We start from the raw sequence: 15,000 nt of genomic DNA on the forward strand, positions 1-15,000 counted from the left end.
TTACCTCTCATTACCTCATCTCCTGTGACCTCACTGTGCCTTTCCTCACCTTACCTCACTCCCGTGACCTCACCCTGCTTCACCTCCCATTACCTCACCTTCCATTATCTCACCTTACCTCACTTTACCTGATCTCATCTTACCTCATCTCCCATTACCTCTCCTCACCTTACATTGCCTCCCATTATCTCACCATACCTCTCCTCACTTTTCCTCACCTCACCTCTCATTACCTCTCCTCACCTTACATTGCCTCCCATTATCTCACCCTACCTCTCCTCACCTTACCTCACCTCATAACATCAACGCTGGCACTCTCAGTCCAAAGAAAACTCCAAGAATAAAGACATAGGATCAGCATCCTATGAATAAGTTAAAGTTAAGTATATCTTAGTTTTACCAGACCACTGAGCTGATTAACAGCTCTCCTAGGGCTGGCCAGAAGGATTAGATATTTTTCTCGTGGCTAGGAACCAATTGGTCACCTAGCAACGGGACCTACAGCTTATTGTGGAATCCGAACCACATTATATTGAGAAATGAATTTCTATCACCAGAAATAAATTCCTCCGATTCCACGTTTGCAGAGCCGGGAATTGAACTTCGGACCACTGGATTGGCAGCCGAGCTCGAAAACCACTCGTCCAGCGAGAAACTAGCATCCTACGAGCACATAGGAAACTTCTTAATGCACACTGACCACATCCTTCTAAAAGCCAGTCAGAGAGTCCTAGTCTGAATGACTTCCACAATATTATTCAGTCACCAAGATCAACCCAACCAATTATTTCATCTCTGATCAATAAAACACCAAAATAAATTCTCGTCCAAGAATTCAACTCTTTGCCTGTTGTTCTACAGAACCTTTATGACTGAGATTGCAATGAAACTTCTCTACCTTACGACTTACGAGTAAACTGCAGAAGTAAGTACCTACTACATATCTCGAGGAGCCAGTTTTCATAACTGGTATCATTCTCCAGTTTTGGTTGCCACTTTTTGCATTTCTCACAATCAACTCTCTTGGTCACACCTACTCAAGCTGTAGACATTCAAATAGATGGGCAAATTTATATACACAATGATGATGGCATTATTGGTAATGACATCACATATTACTACAGTCTTCTTAAAAATAATAATAAAACTCCTACTAACTAAAGTGCAAATATTAAAATTTTATTATTTAATGATTGGCCATTAGTATTACTGTTATCATAATTTATATTTATATCTGGATTGTATTTTGCATAGTTACCAGGTTATGGTGGACACAACTGGAGTCACAACTTTACATCAACCAAGAAAGATTCTGTTCTTTGTTATAAACAGAGTCCAGGGATTGAATCCGAAATATTCTAACCTCAAAAACAGCCAGCTGTTTTCTGGGCTCTATGAGAGCACCAACATCATTTTAGCTTTTATAAAGCAGCCTCAACAGTGGGGACTGTTTCAGATGATACATAGCTTGAGGTTACTGATTCAGACATTAAACAGACCCAAAACCTTTACATTATAGTTAAAGGAAAATAATGAATTAGTACACTTTAAATAAATTATGTATGCCTTTTTACATAATACTGGAGAGAATAATAATTTCAGAACAGTATATTTCAATCATATCACCCAAAAATGCTGACATGCCAAGTAATTTACACAAAAACATTTTCACTTTCATGTTGCATACTCTATTTACATAGGTATACTTACCTGATTCCATTTTAAAAATCTACACGAAACAATTACCAATTCATTTTATTGAGCATTTGATATAAATAAGATAAATGACCTTACCTAGTTTATTTCATTAGTAAACTTTAATATAAATAAAAAAACTGCAGAACATTTACATTAAACATCTCTTAAAATGTTATTCATTACATTAAGCAACCTATGAAATGCATGAAAATATAATAAACAATGAAAAATACTACTAGTTGTTACTCCAAATACATAAAATTCACTGAAAAAAAAAAACATTCTCCACAGTCGAGACACTACTTTGAAGTATTTGGAAAAAACCAATTATGCCTTGAATTGGCTACTCATTCAGAATTTATAAGAGATCACTTCAAAATAAAATTTACCAATTCCATAAGAAATAAACTGTCTTAGTGGGGAGCAAAAACTGGGTCAAGGTGAAGTCAGAGAAGTTGGACAACTAAGCAGGAAGAAGAAAAGGGAATTTATTAAAGTACATACAGAAAGCATTGCACACTAGGTCTTGGAAGGGATCATGACAGGAGACCTTAGAACCCATGAGAGGCCAAACCTTGGGGAGCTAAGAAGAGTTTAAACTCGGTTGAAACTAGTGAATGACAACATGCAAAAGGCAGCAGCATCAGAAGTGTGACATTGGGAAAGGGATTTAAAGAGAAACACGGAGGTTGAATCGGGACACACAAAGGACAATGGAAGAGGAGTCTGCCTTCGAGTTCTGGCGGACGACAGATAGGGGAGATGACAGGCATTTCTTGAAGGAGAAGAGAGGCTAAAAAGCAGGTGAAATGTGTTATGAAGAGGAGTTAGAAGGAATGGAATCAGAACCTCAAAAGCAGATGTCAGAGTGGGTATATTCAGGATAAAAAGTGGCCGAGAAATGTTGGAAATTACACATATAAAGGATGAAAATGGAAAAATAAATGATGATACAACACCAGTGATACTAGAATGACTGAAGGACTATTTCGAAAATATTCTGAATGAAGAGAATGAAAACAAAGTAGAGGATGCTGGCAGGACAGATGAAGCAATAGTGAAGAGGTGAAATGGGTCTTTGGAGTATAAAAAGTGTAAAAGCCACCACTGTTATGAATAACAAGCAATATTCTGGCTGACATGAATATATGCAAACCTGACATTGGAAGGTACAGGACCTGAAGTGTGAGAACAGAGCTTCATAACTTTAATACCCTTATTGTTCCAAACCAAGCTGCAACCTTATTATGGAGAAGCAGACGGCTACAAGTCTAAGGGCTCCAACTGAGAAAGTAGCCCAATTCGACCAAAAGATAAATAGAGAAGTTTAAGAGCAATGAAATAAGACTCATGATAATTAGGAATTAAATAGTCATAAATAAGCTTTTAAGGCTTGTATATAGAAGTTACAAATATCATCTACAGAATTACTGCATAAAGTGGTCAGCGGCAACTTTTTGGAAACATAACTTTAATGCTTTTGATATTAGATTATTTAAAGCTAGATTCAGTCAAAATAATATAGATTAAATTTATCATATACCAAGAGTTCTAACCATTCAGCAAAAGAGGCTGTCTTGACGATGAGGCAACTATGTACAGGAAAACTGCCATGAAAAGTGGAGGAGGAGGAGACTATACCAAATACTCGGGAATCTTGAGAATCCACATGGCATAGTATTAAGTCACAAACATTTGGAAGGGTAGTACTGCAAAGGCAGAGGAAACTATATACAGTGTGAAAAGTAGACTCAGAGGAAGAAGTTGGAGATAAATATTCAAAAGATAAAAGAGGACTGAAAAGAAGCAAAGGTTAAAGTAATAGTTGATATTAGAAGATACCTTAGATAACAAAATATATATGGAATAAGATTCTTTCAATACTCCAAATGCATAATGAGACCAAAATTTAAAAGGAAAAATACAGAAAACCATTTCAGGCTGAAAATAAAACTAAATGTAAGAAATCAGTCGGCACAACCAGTCCTTTACTTAGGTAATATAATGTGGTTGGCTCTTAATCTGAAAGTTATTGCACAATATAGTATTATGATCAACCTGAACCACAATAGCCATTCGAACATTTTCTCTTGTTTCAAAAAAGGCACTTTGTACACTCACATTTCCTCCTATACAACACCACATATAACTGTACTAATGATAATAATAATAATAATAAACTATTTCAGCATAAACCACTTACAATGATAATTAGGAATACAAATAAATAAAAATTATATATATAATATATATACACACACACACACACACTTATATATATATATATATATATATATATATATATATATATATATATATATATATATATATAATTAATGCATGGTAATACTGTAACTAAACACAAAATCAAGTCACCTTTAGAAAACCTCAATACAACATTGAGGGTATTTAAATCATTAAAACAATTGAATCAATCAAAAAATGCAACACAAAATCATTCTATATAAGTTTACAATTAAATATCTGCACAAGCATACAAGTGTACATAAATAACTGCAAGTATACTTACCCACATACATCATCATTGCAAAATATAAACATTCTTCTTTAGGGAAGATAACTATGATTGCTATATGTAGCTTCCTCACATCTGCTTTTCAAAGATTCTGCTGAAATCAGATGTGTCTCACAAAACATTTCGCCAAAGCAGGCAATGAGGATAAGACACGAATTATATATAATATTTTTCAAAGAAAAGGGATTAAGGAAACTATCTGCAACTGACACCTTCCTGCCTCATGATCAACAATTGTAAGCCTAAAAGTTGGTTTGGCACAGTCTGCACAACACAACTTGAAATAAGAATACTCAGAGAATATTTCTCTTGCCAATACAAATTAGGTCCATATTTCTGTCATGCAGGGTTTATACACCATGCAACCATTTAAAGGCATGGTACCATGGTCAAAATAAGTAAATTATAAATAAAATGTGAGTTTCATAAGCATTGCTTTACCACAGAAACTACACTTGTATGATGCACTCCGACAGAACCATATAATTAAGTGAATGCTATTGTGAAATAACTAGAACTTGACCTGCATCAAAGGGGATAAAGAAACAAAACTCCTTGGAGAAGAAATACTCTTAAATATGACCATCGAACTTGATAAAAAAAGAAAAAAAAAGATAACGACACCAACATTGTGCAAATGATCTCACCGCCTAAAATTCTGGAATATCTCTGCTTACCCTAAAAGAGTCGCTGAGATTCCAAAAGTTCTCCTGTTAAGCTGAAGACTCTACTCACGCTGAAGTTATCATTTAGACCTCAGCCTCTTATGATTAAAAAATGTAAAGTTGGGTATCATTCTGAAAAATAAACAAAACATTGGCTTTGTTCAACACCCTCTTTTTAGAAGACTGTAATCAGAATCTCAGCACTCCTGAGGGACAAAACTGGAATGGAATAGTATAAAGTTTAGGCCACAGGCGAAGAGCTTGGATCTATGATGGGGTCATTCAGGGATGAGAAGGAAATTGAGAGTAAAAAGGTTTTGAAGATGTAACAGTAGGGAAGCCTCACAGTTACACTGTGAAACAATAATTCTTAGGAAGGGTGGAAAGCAAGTTCCAAGAAAGATAATAAGAACGGAGGTACAATAAAAGGAATCAAAGGGATGCTGCAAAGAACCTTAAGTAATGCCTACAGTGCAACATGTGAGGTGCACTGACAGTACTAACCCCCTACAGGGCTCAGAGACAAAAAAGAAATGTCTGGAATAGAACAATGAATGAGGAGGAATGATGAAATTAGATATAGTCTTCAGATGATAAAAACTGGAAAAGCTCCTCCATGACTATTAGGAATAGTAAAGCGTCATTTCTAAAACCACTTTCAGAATGGTGTTGGAAGCTAATCATCGAATATATGATAAAAAAAATATTCAGGACAAGATCAGACAACAGTGGGAGAAGAATAATATATACCACAACAATAAAAGAAGTATGAAAATGGTATGAAGGAATAAAATCATTAAGACATGTTGTGAAAGTACTGGAGACATTGCAATAAAAAAGGTCTGCAACAACTGTCAAAATCAACAGTTGTCATTTGCAGTTTCATGCCAGGGAAACCCATAACAGAGGCAGCAGTCTCTGTACTAAACAAGCTACAGGAGAAGTCCTATGCAAAAAAGGAGGCTATCTCATCTACAAGGGAATTAAAATGGCATTTGACACAGTATCAAAACAAGAAAGTAAGCACAAAATCTTACAGGAAAAGAAGGTAATATTCCAAATAAATGCAAAAAGGGAGACTCCAGAGATAAGGAACAGAAGAATAGATAAGAGAATCGAAAACCAAAGTGAATCCAAGCTGCTGGTGACAGGAGGAAAGGAAGCAAAGCCAAGGAACAGGAATATGTCTATGCAGATGCAACAGAAGAGGAAAAGATATAAAACAACACTACGAATAGAATGGAACAGATGGTGATGCATGAATTGCAAAGGAATATACAATACTATGAGAGAGATGATGGAGATGGTATATTATTATTATTTTGTTGAACCAGACTACTCTTATAGGGCTGGCCTGAGTAGGAGCAAACTGTTGTAACTGAACAGAAGGCCTTGGAGGAGGTAGAACATTTCCATTTCCTTGGCAACATCCTGGATGAAGTCGAGTAAGAAAAAGTGACTAATGAAAGGTAACTGTTACTCCCTTAGGAAACAGGAAAGCCTGCGATGCATGTAAAGGGCAGCATATACTATTCAACATGACAGGCAAAGAAAGACACTCGCAAAGAATACAGAGCAGATTTGGGAGAGACATAACTAAAAAATGCTCAGGTTCACTGACTGGAGTAAGCTAGGAAGATCAGATCATATAAGAACTGAAAATAGGCAGAGATGACCAAAGATGTTTGTGTTTCAAACAGGAAAGAAGTTAGTCAGAAAAGTTGCAGATATGAAAGGAAAGAAAACAATATAAAAAAACTATGATACCGGGGCATAGATGACTGCAAAAATTCACGGTGAAAGTGCACAAGACACTGCAAAATAATTTCACAACTACTGCAAACAAAAAACACCAACAAGAATACTGATAATGATGATGATCATGAGTGAAAGGTCAGCACACTGAGGCAAATGTTTGGGAATGTAGCTATGTCAAGTGCAGCAGAACAACTACATAAGGCTTAAAGTCCTGCCTTCAAGAAATACTACTTACATTTCATCATCTCCAGCACCCACTTTCTACTTCCGTCAACAATAAACCAAGAAACACAAACCTAAAACAAATTTCATCTTAGCTTGTAGTTAAAAAGAAAAGTTAAAGAAGACAGAATTAATACAATTTTTTGCTCCACCATGAAACTTTTACCTCATCAAATAGTCAACTTATTCCTTACCATAACGAAATCATTAAGGTCCAACAAGAGAGTCAGGTATTTAAACAAGATGGCAGTACTGTACATCTAGCTGCTCTCAGGAACTAAAGTATAAATAGATAAAGTACTATATGAAATCAAAACAAATATTTTGATATAAAACCCTATAGCAGACTAACCAGAACACACAGGTAGAGTGAGTTAACGGACTGATGTAAAATGGGCATAGAGTATAATTCATTCACAAAACAGAAGACGCAAGATGAATTCCACATTCTGGAAGTGAATGGGATGAAGCACAGAACCAGTTGGTTGCCACTAAAGTTCATGAATTCTACAGCCCCTCATCTTTCTCCCTTTCATGATTTGTTGTTAACATAAAACTAAAAATAAAATCACACAACAGAGTTTCACTCACGAGTAACTTTATTAGGTAATTGTACAAACTATTTACCAATACTGACCCAGTTGCTTTCTTCAATGAATGGACCAGAATGTCTCTCAATTTGTCCAGTCACATAAACGAACTGATCAAATCCTGTGCCATTCAGACTCCGCATTTTTCAATACATATTCAACCCACACTATTCCAAGGGCACAGCATCTCCAGATAATATCCTTTTTGTTTTGTATTTCGCAGCTGAAAATATGATTGAAATGTAAATGAAATAAAGAAGTAGCCTGAAGTAGGCCTAGTTAGGCATATATAGCCCTAAATTCTAAAACCCCATAAATTAAACTAGTTAAAAAGGACTAAGTGAGGGCCCTCATCAGTTCATGGACACATACACACATATTTAGAAAACTGCCGTTTACCCCATCACACCATGCAAATGGCGATTGACAAGAATAAATTTCAATTCAAATGCATATGAGTGGAGGCACCAGTGAAGATAGCGGTAGATAGCCGCCCTATCTTCGTCGGTACCGTGGTCTGTCCAGAGGGAAATTAAGTTCCTAAAACATATATGGATTTCATAGCCATATATAATAACCTGTTCCTAACGTCATCTTTTAAATCTGTTGGCAAGAGGGGATGGTCGAAACAGACAATGGTTTTGCGTCATAGGTTGAAATGTTTTGATGTTGATATCCTAATGTGACCAGAGTCCCGCTTTTTTTAAAGTTAGCAAAAGTCCCACTTTTTTTTTACTTTAGTGAATTTCGTCCCACTTTTGTTTAATTTTGCCATTTCACTAGCTGGTAACTCCTGTCGTCTTCTCCGACTGCTACGATACCCAATGAAGTGAATTAAAAGAATATTATAGACTGTAAAGTGTATAAAGCTCGGCCCTTTGCAGCTGCTGATGTCGACAGAATAAAAGGCCGAGAAAGTCACCGAAGGTACGATGGTAGTATGTGTGTGTATATATATGTACTGTATATATATATATATATATATATATATATATATATATATATATATATATATATATATATATATATATATATATATATGCATAACCCGATTTTTTTACAATTTAATTTGAAATTAGCACTGAGTTACTTCAATGGATAGTGCCATTTAGCCAGTACTAATCTGGTGGATTAGTACTGATGACGTAGTGTAGCGGTCGCCTCAATAACAAATGCAGCAAAGCACGTGTATTGTAGAGTATTTGTCCTCGGTATTGGCCTCGTGTTTTAGGTGATTTGTCATTCAAATAGCGTCAATTATGCCAACTTGTATGGCATATGGTTGTACCAATACTTCAAGTCGCTGGATTATGGCTCTTGCAAGGGAGGATATCATAATGTGGCCAGATTTTTTTTTGGTAAAAGCTGGACATTTCAACCATATAAATAAACATAACCATAGAATAAACTGGAATTTGTCACGTATAATTTATAGCAGCAACTGCTGGTACAAGAGTCAAATGATGGAATGACCTTAATAAAAGAGAGGCAGGTAATGAACATCTTAAAAGGAGCATGGGATTCAGATGTCATCGACAAGATTTTCATTCAACCAACGCTTAAGAAGATTAAAGGAAGATTATCAGCAGGGGTGACCTAAATTGGCTTACCTGTGGATGGATCTCTTTGTATAAATACCACCTTTTCTGTAAACTTTTCTCATTCATATACCTGAAGAGGGAGACAGCAGTCTCTGAAATATAGTACTTTTCTCTCTATATTTTGGTGTTTTTATGGGCTCCTTTTGTTAGATGGAATTCTGTTGTAACAGAACATTTTTACCAGTCACATACACACACACACACACACACACACATATATATATGTGTGTGTGTGTGTGTGTGTATGTGTGTGTGTGTGTGTGTGTGTATGTGTGTGTGTGTGTGTATGTGACTGGTAAAAAAAAAAATATATATATAAATATATATATATATATATATATATATATATATATATATATATATATATATATATATATATATATATATATATATCAATTCAAGCTACAAATGTCCTTTAATATCTAAATTCACTTTACCTCCCAAATGATATATTTTCATATATGTACCGAAGGGGAATTTTTTTTATTAAGTTGATAACAATTTCGTCCCCCCATGGGATCGAACCACCGTCCAGGACATTTGTAGCTTGAATTGATATATAAATGGATCACGGTTCGATGTGATAATTATTCATAACAAAAGGCTACGTTCTGTCAAACGCTCGAATTGGCCAACATGGTAGACGGGGTTTCATATCGATTCTAATTTACGAAAAGCATCCAGATCGAGGGTGATTTGTAAGGTCAGAATCGATATGAACTTATAGCGTCTCTGTTGGCTGATTGGATAGCGTCACTGACTGTCCTGATTTCGTCCCCGTCCACCTGGACGGTGGTTCGATCCCATGGGGGGACGAAATTGTTATCAACTTAAAAAAAAATTCCCCTTCGGTACATATATGAAAATATATCATTTGGGAGGTAAAGTGAATTTAGATATTAAAGGACATTTGTAGCTTGAATTGATATATAAATGGATCACGGTTCGATGTGATAATTATTCATAACAAAAGGCTACGTTCTGTCAAACGCTCGAATTTTGGCCAACATGGTAGACGGGGTTTCATATCGATTCTAATTACGAAAGCATCCAGATCGAGGGTGATTTGTAAGGTCAGAATCGATATGAACTTATAGCGTCTCTGTTGGCTGATTGGATAGCGTCACTGACTGTCCTGATTTCGTCCCCGTCCACCTGGACGGTGGTTCGATCCCATGGGGGGACGAAATTGTTATCAACTTAAAAAAATTCCCCTTCGGTACATATATGAAAATATATCATTTGGGAGGTAAAGTGAATTTAGATATTAAAGGACATTTGTAGCTTGAATTGATATATAAATGGATCACACGTGTTCATGTAATATTTTATATATATATATATATTCTATATATATATATATATATATATATATATATATAAAATATATATGTGTGTGGTGTGTGTGTGTGTGTGTGTGTGTGTGTATGTGTGTGTGTGTATGTATAGTGTCACAAGGACACAGGGTTGCTTCCTGCCTCCAAGATATTTTTCATCCAATAATTATTCCATAATCATTGTCTTGTGGGGGGGTGGGGGGGGGAACTATTTGTAAGGATTTGTTCCTTTTACCATTCTATAGAGCATTCCGCGACCTTTCCGCCGATGAATAACACATGTAATTCCATGATTTGTACGCCTTATTATCTTTAAATGTATATTTGCAAGAAAACATAAATCTACTGTCTCAGAGTCATTTCTGCTCCCGTTGCGAGTCTGTACTACTTATCCGTCCGCACCTGTCTATGTCAACCCAGTTCGTCTGTAAATAAATCACTACGGGCTGCTCTTGAGCATGAGCTCGTGCTGGCATAAAGCCAGCTTAATCTTAAACAACAACAACATAAATAAATCATCAGTACCCAGCTACCTGTCTTAATATCTGGTCCTCACGCTGTCCCTTACTAGTCGTCGAAGAAAATTCACGACAGTACTTATCATCATTTATCTTAAAACTCTTAATTAAATAAATTATCTATTTTTTTTATTATTTCTCCAATGATTACATCTAAATTTTCCCTTTTCATCAATTAGGTTTGAATCAAAACGTCAAATTCAACATAAACCACGAACGAGAAGTCCTGAGGAGACGACGCCCAAAACGTAAACAAACCGCCATAACCTGAATTCCTTATTTGCCTTAATAATTACCATTAAATTATCCAGTTCATTAGTAAATTATCTAAATTTTTAGTTTTTATTCCCAACGATTGCTTACAATTGTCCACCAATTAACTTATTATAGAATGAATGAAAACAAGCGAAACCTTCTTCTAAACCAGAATCACAAACATAAACACTGTCAAATAAAAGACGCTCAAAATGTCAACAAATGACGCCATTGACTGCCTCAGTAGCTTAGCTGCTTAACTTCTGTTCAAACGTCTTTTTTTCTTCTATAATAGTTGCCGTCTTAATCATCGAGACAATTCATAATTAAGCGTAGTAGTTGATCAATTGCAAGTATAACTGATAAATACTGTGGGTCTAAAAGGACCGTGAGAGCCAGGAATGAAGAGTGCAAGTGGTGTCTTGGGCTTAGCCCTAGAACGTCAATCAATCAGTCAATCATAAGTAAGTAAGTATGGGATGGACGACCTTTGCTTCGGTGAGTTACAGATGTTTATAGGTTGTATCACTAACTTCCAGAGTCATGTTAGTACTCCTAGGTTACCCTAAAGACCTTAGCCTTCTTAACCTAAGACTGTCTAAATGAAATGAATTATACTGTATTTTATGATGATAACTCAAAGATTCACTCAAAGGCTAATGTTAAGATTAGGCTATACCTAAGTTTCTGTAGGATCTCATTACTGTAGGCTACAGGATGCCTGTATCCTGTATCCTGTATCTTGGCCTACTTTATGCTGAGAGTGTCTGGTTCAGTGATACTGTATGATTTATTAATGATTTCACGGAAAGTTTAGGTACAGCAATTTAATCTATAACCCTATATAGCCCTATGTCCTAGTTTACTTTTTCAGTTGGTTAAAAGACGAGAGTAGAGGAGGATTTATGCTACAAAATGACTGATGTAAATTGTAGCTTTCACCAGTTTTTTGTCGTTTTTTTACAGGTATTCTCCAAAAAACCCATTGATTGTTGGAAAAATGGCATCTCGAATGTAGCCTAACCTACATGGGTAATTAGTACTGTCCTTACTTAGGGGGAAACACTGCAGTGGAACCATCGTCATCACATGGCTCAGCCTTATTCACTCAATATTTAATTGGTGAAACAAGAATACAATTACATCTTTGAGCATACCATTCAAAAGATTGAAGTTGCGTCAACATAATGTGATATATGAAAGCCCCATACAAACTAAAATAAGCACGTGAAGTCTTCGTAAAATATGTTTACAAGGCAGTTTTGAAATCCAATATGGCGGCAACCGCATGACGTGCCGTTCGTAACCACAGCCAAGCCACCATCTTTCCCAGCTTTCTCAGCACTCATTTGAACAATGTTAGCATATATATGTAACGTTTATTGATCTTACTCAAGATTGCAGTTGTAATCATCACAATAAAACAACATTTTGTTGCCTATATCAGTGAAAGTATGAAACTTCTTATTCCCTGGGTCATGGTTTGAACTGAAATTAATCTTTACTTTGTAATTGTTGCTTTTATCCTTACTACCATTACAACTGAAACTCCACAGTGCTTATTTGATTGTAATTATACATGTTTTAGTCTTAATACACTCCAAATTGCACTTGAACTACGTTGCTGTTCCTGGTTCCTAAGCGCTCACTCCACAAACATAGTTACGGGTAGCAGACGAGTACACGATTTATTAGGTGCAAAGCTTTATTCCCTTAATTGTTTACTGTACTCATTATTTAGTTTAACTTTACTTTGTTATTTCAAAATGTTATTTAATTCATGTCTGTTATCCCTTTTTTGCAACCAAATTAACCCCCAAAAATTACAGAAATTTCTGAAGTACATACAAGCAGACAACATCGAAATGACTCATCGTTGCCAATCTAGTGGAGCTTCGAATACGCCGATGCATTTACAAATGTTTCCATAAATTCTAGTTGTCATAGTATTGCAATAATGATAAAATTGCTCTAATATGTATATATACTACAAATAGATATGCTAATGTAATTTATTTCCCCGGTTTTGTGTAAGTCTTCCCCAGATTGGAGGGTAAACACATACCAATTGGCAACACTGATAAACTATTGAAGAGTGCGAAGAACGCCGTCGGTACTATTCACAAGCAAAACTATTGATATTTGAGTCAGGAATTTGTTACTTTTTCAACAACGAATATTTTCAAATAATAATCATGAATATGTAAAAATATTTATGCAATTCATGACCTTCTACTGCCATTTAACTATTTATTTAAATAATTATCTAGTGTACGCTTCTTCTACCAAAAATCGTAGTTTCCTTAAAAAAAGTAATGGTTGGAAGTCGTTCTTTACGATTTTTGTGAAGAAAGTGCCCCAGAATCTGTGGGTACGAGTGGTGTGCAGATTTAGCACATGGAATGGGAAGTTTATTGACACAAGCGACTCCACAACCATCGAGATGGCGTCAATCTTCTAAATATTCCGAGTTGTAAGTATAAACTTTGAAAGCGTCATGGAGGTAGTGTGCACTGTGTATGGCCAGACTTTTCATTACCCTTGATTTAATCTTAAAATATGGCCTTAATTTCTAACTTTGGAGAAAATACTTACTTCGAAAGGAGAGTAGAGGTATCGAGCTCCTCCTCTCACCACCAACAACTCATGACTGATGACCATCTCCGGTGTCAGGACGTGTTAGAGTACTATTTTTGGAGGGTGGTTTGAAACGTGGTAGTCAGTGGTTAGGCTAGTCCAGTCAGTTGTTTACCCTATATGGTAGCCTAGCCTACACTACACAGTATACTCTATACATATGTGGTATACTTCTCTACGTTCAATGCAGATTGACTTAATGATAATTCAGTGCAAAGAGAAATTGAATAACATTAACAAGAGTTTGCCTAGCATATACTATGGTATATTGTATACATATACAGTAGCCCAGTCTACAGTATACTATATACTACAAGTACAGTAAAGTAATTATTATTAGCTAATTCTGGAGGTTCATACATTCTGATCATATGATGATTCAGTATAAAAAGAAATTTAATATGAAAAGAGAATCTGATCATACGATGATTCAGCATAAAAAGAAATTGAACACGAAACGCAAATCAGATTCGGTCCGACATTGTCATAATTGAACAGTGTAAGGCTGCTGATGGCTACATATAATTATAAAATACAAATGTAAGGCATATGCATCTTTTACTTGAATCTTTTTAAAAGATATATATTACTTCACTGTATCCAATAATACTGTATGTATTCTCATAGTACTGTATTATAAAATACTAACATAGTGGTCATTGTTTTGGATTGAAAATCAGCTCATGGCGAATACGATTTTATTTTACCACACTTAACTCGGATCTGAGCGAATTTTTTCTTGCTTCTAGTTAGCATAAATATCTAGATACTTTACCTATATGGAACAAGGTCATTTTTTGTTTCACAATGTATTTTTAAGTCGAAGTGTGTTGAATACGTCTCGTTGTGAACTAAATTTTTTTTTTTTCAATAAATTGTGTTGGGGGCATGTTTATTGTGTAAAACATTTGATTCTGTTCACTATTTTCCCTTGATTTCATTGTGATAAGAACTTTATGTACCTTATCCTTAATCGGCGTGAGAACAACATTAAAATGTGTTTTTTCATGGCAAGTAGTAAGTTTACAGTAGTTTTATCTTTGTTGCTGATGCACAATAATTGTCATTAGCAGCTTGAACATTGTTTTCTCAGCTTCAGCTACAACTTGCAGTTTAGATTTAACAGTATATTACCTTCCTGATTGTTTATCCATAGCGAATAAAGTTATTACGTAGAAATATA

The 15,000-nt window shown here is 35.4% G+C and overlaps 1 pseudogene; it reads left to right on the forward strand.

Annotated features, from left to right (window-relative positions):
* Positions 1-11,411: 11,411 nt before the first annotated feature.
* Positions 11,412-15,000, forward strand: part of LOC135204715 (gastrula zinc finger protein XlCGF57.1-like) — a 215,768-nt pseudogene continuing 212,179 nt past the window's right edge.

This window comes from Macrobrachium nipponense, chromosome 47 (genome assembly GCF_015104395.2).
Source record: "Macrobrachium nipponense isolate FS-2020 chromosome 47, ASM1510439v2, whole genome shotgun sequence".
Taxonomy (NCBI): Eukaryota; Metazoa; Arthropoda; class Malacostraca; order Decapoda; family Palaemonidae; genus Macrobrachium; species Macrobrachium nipponense.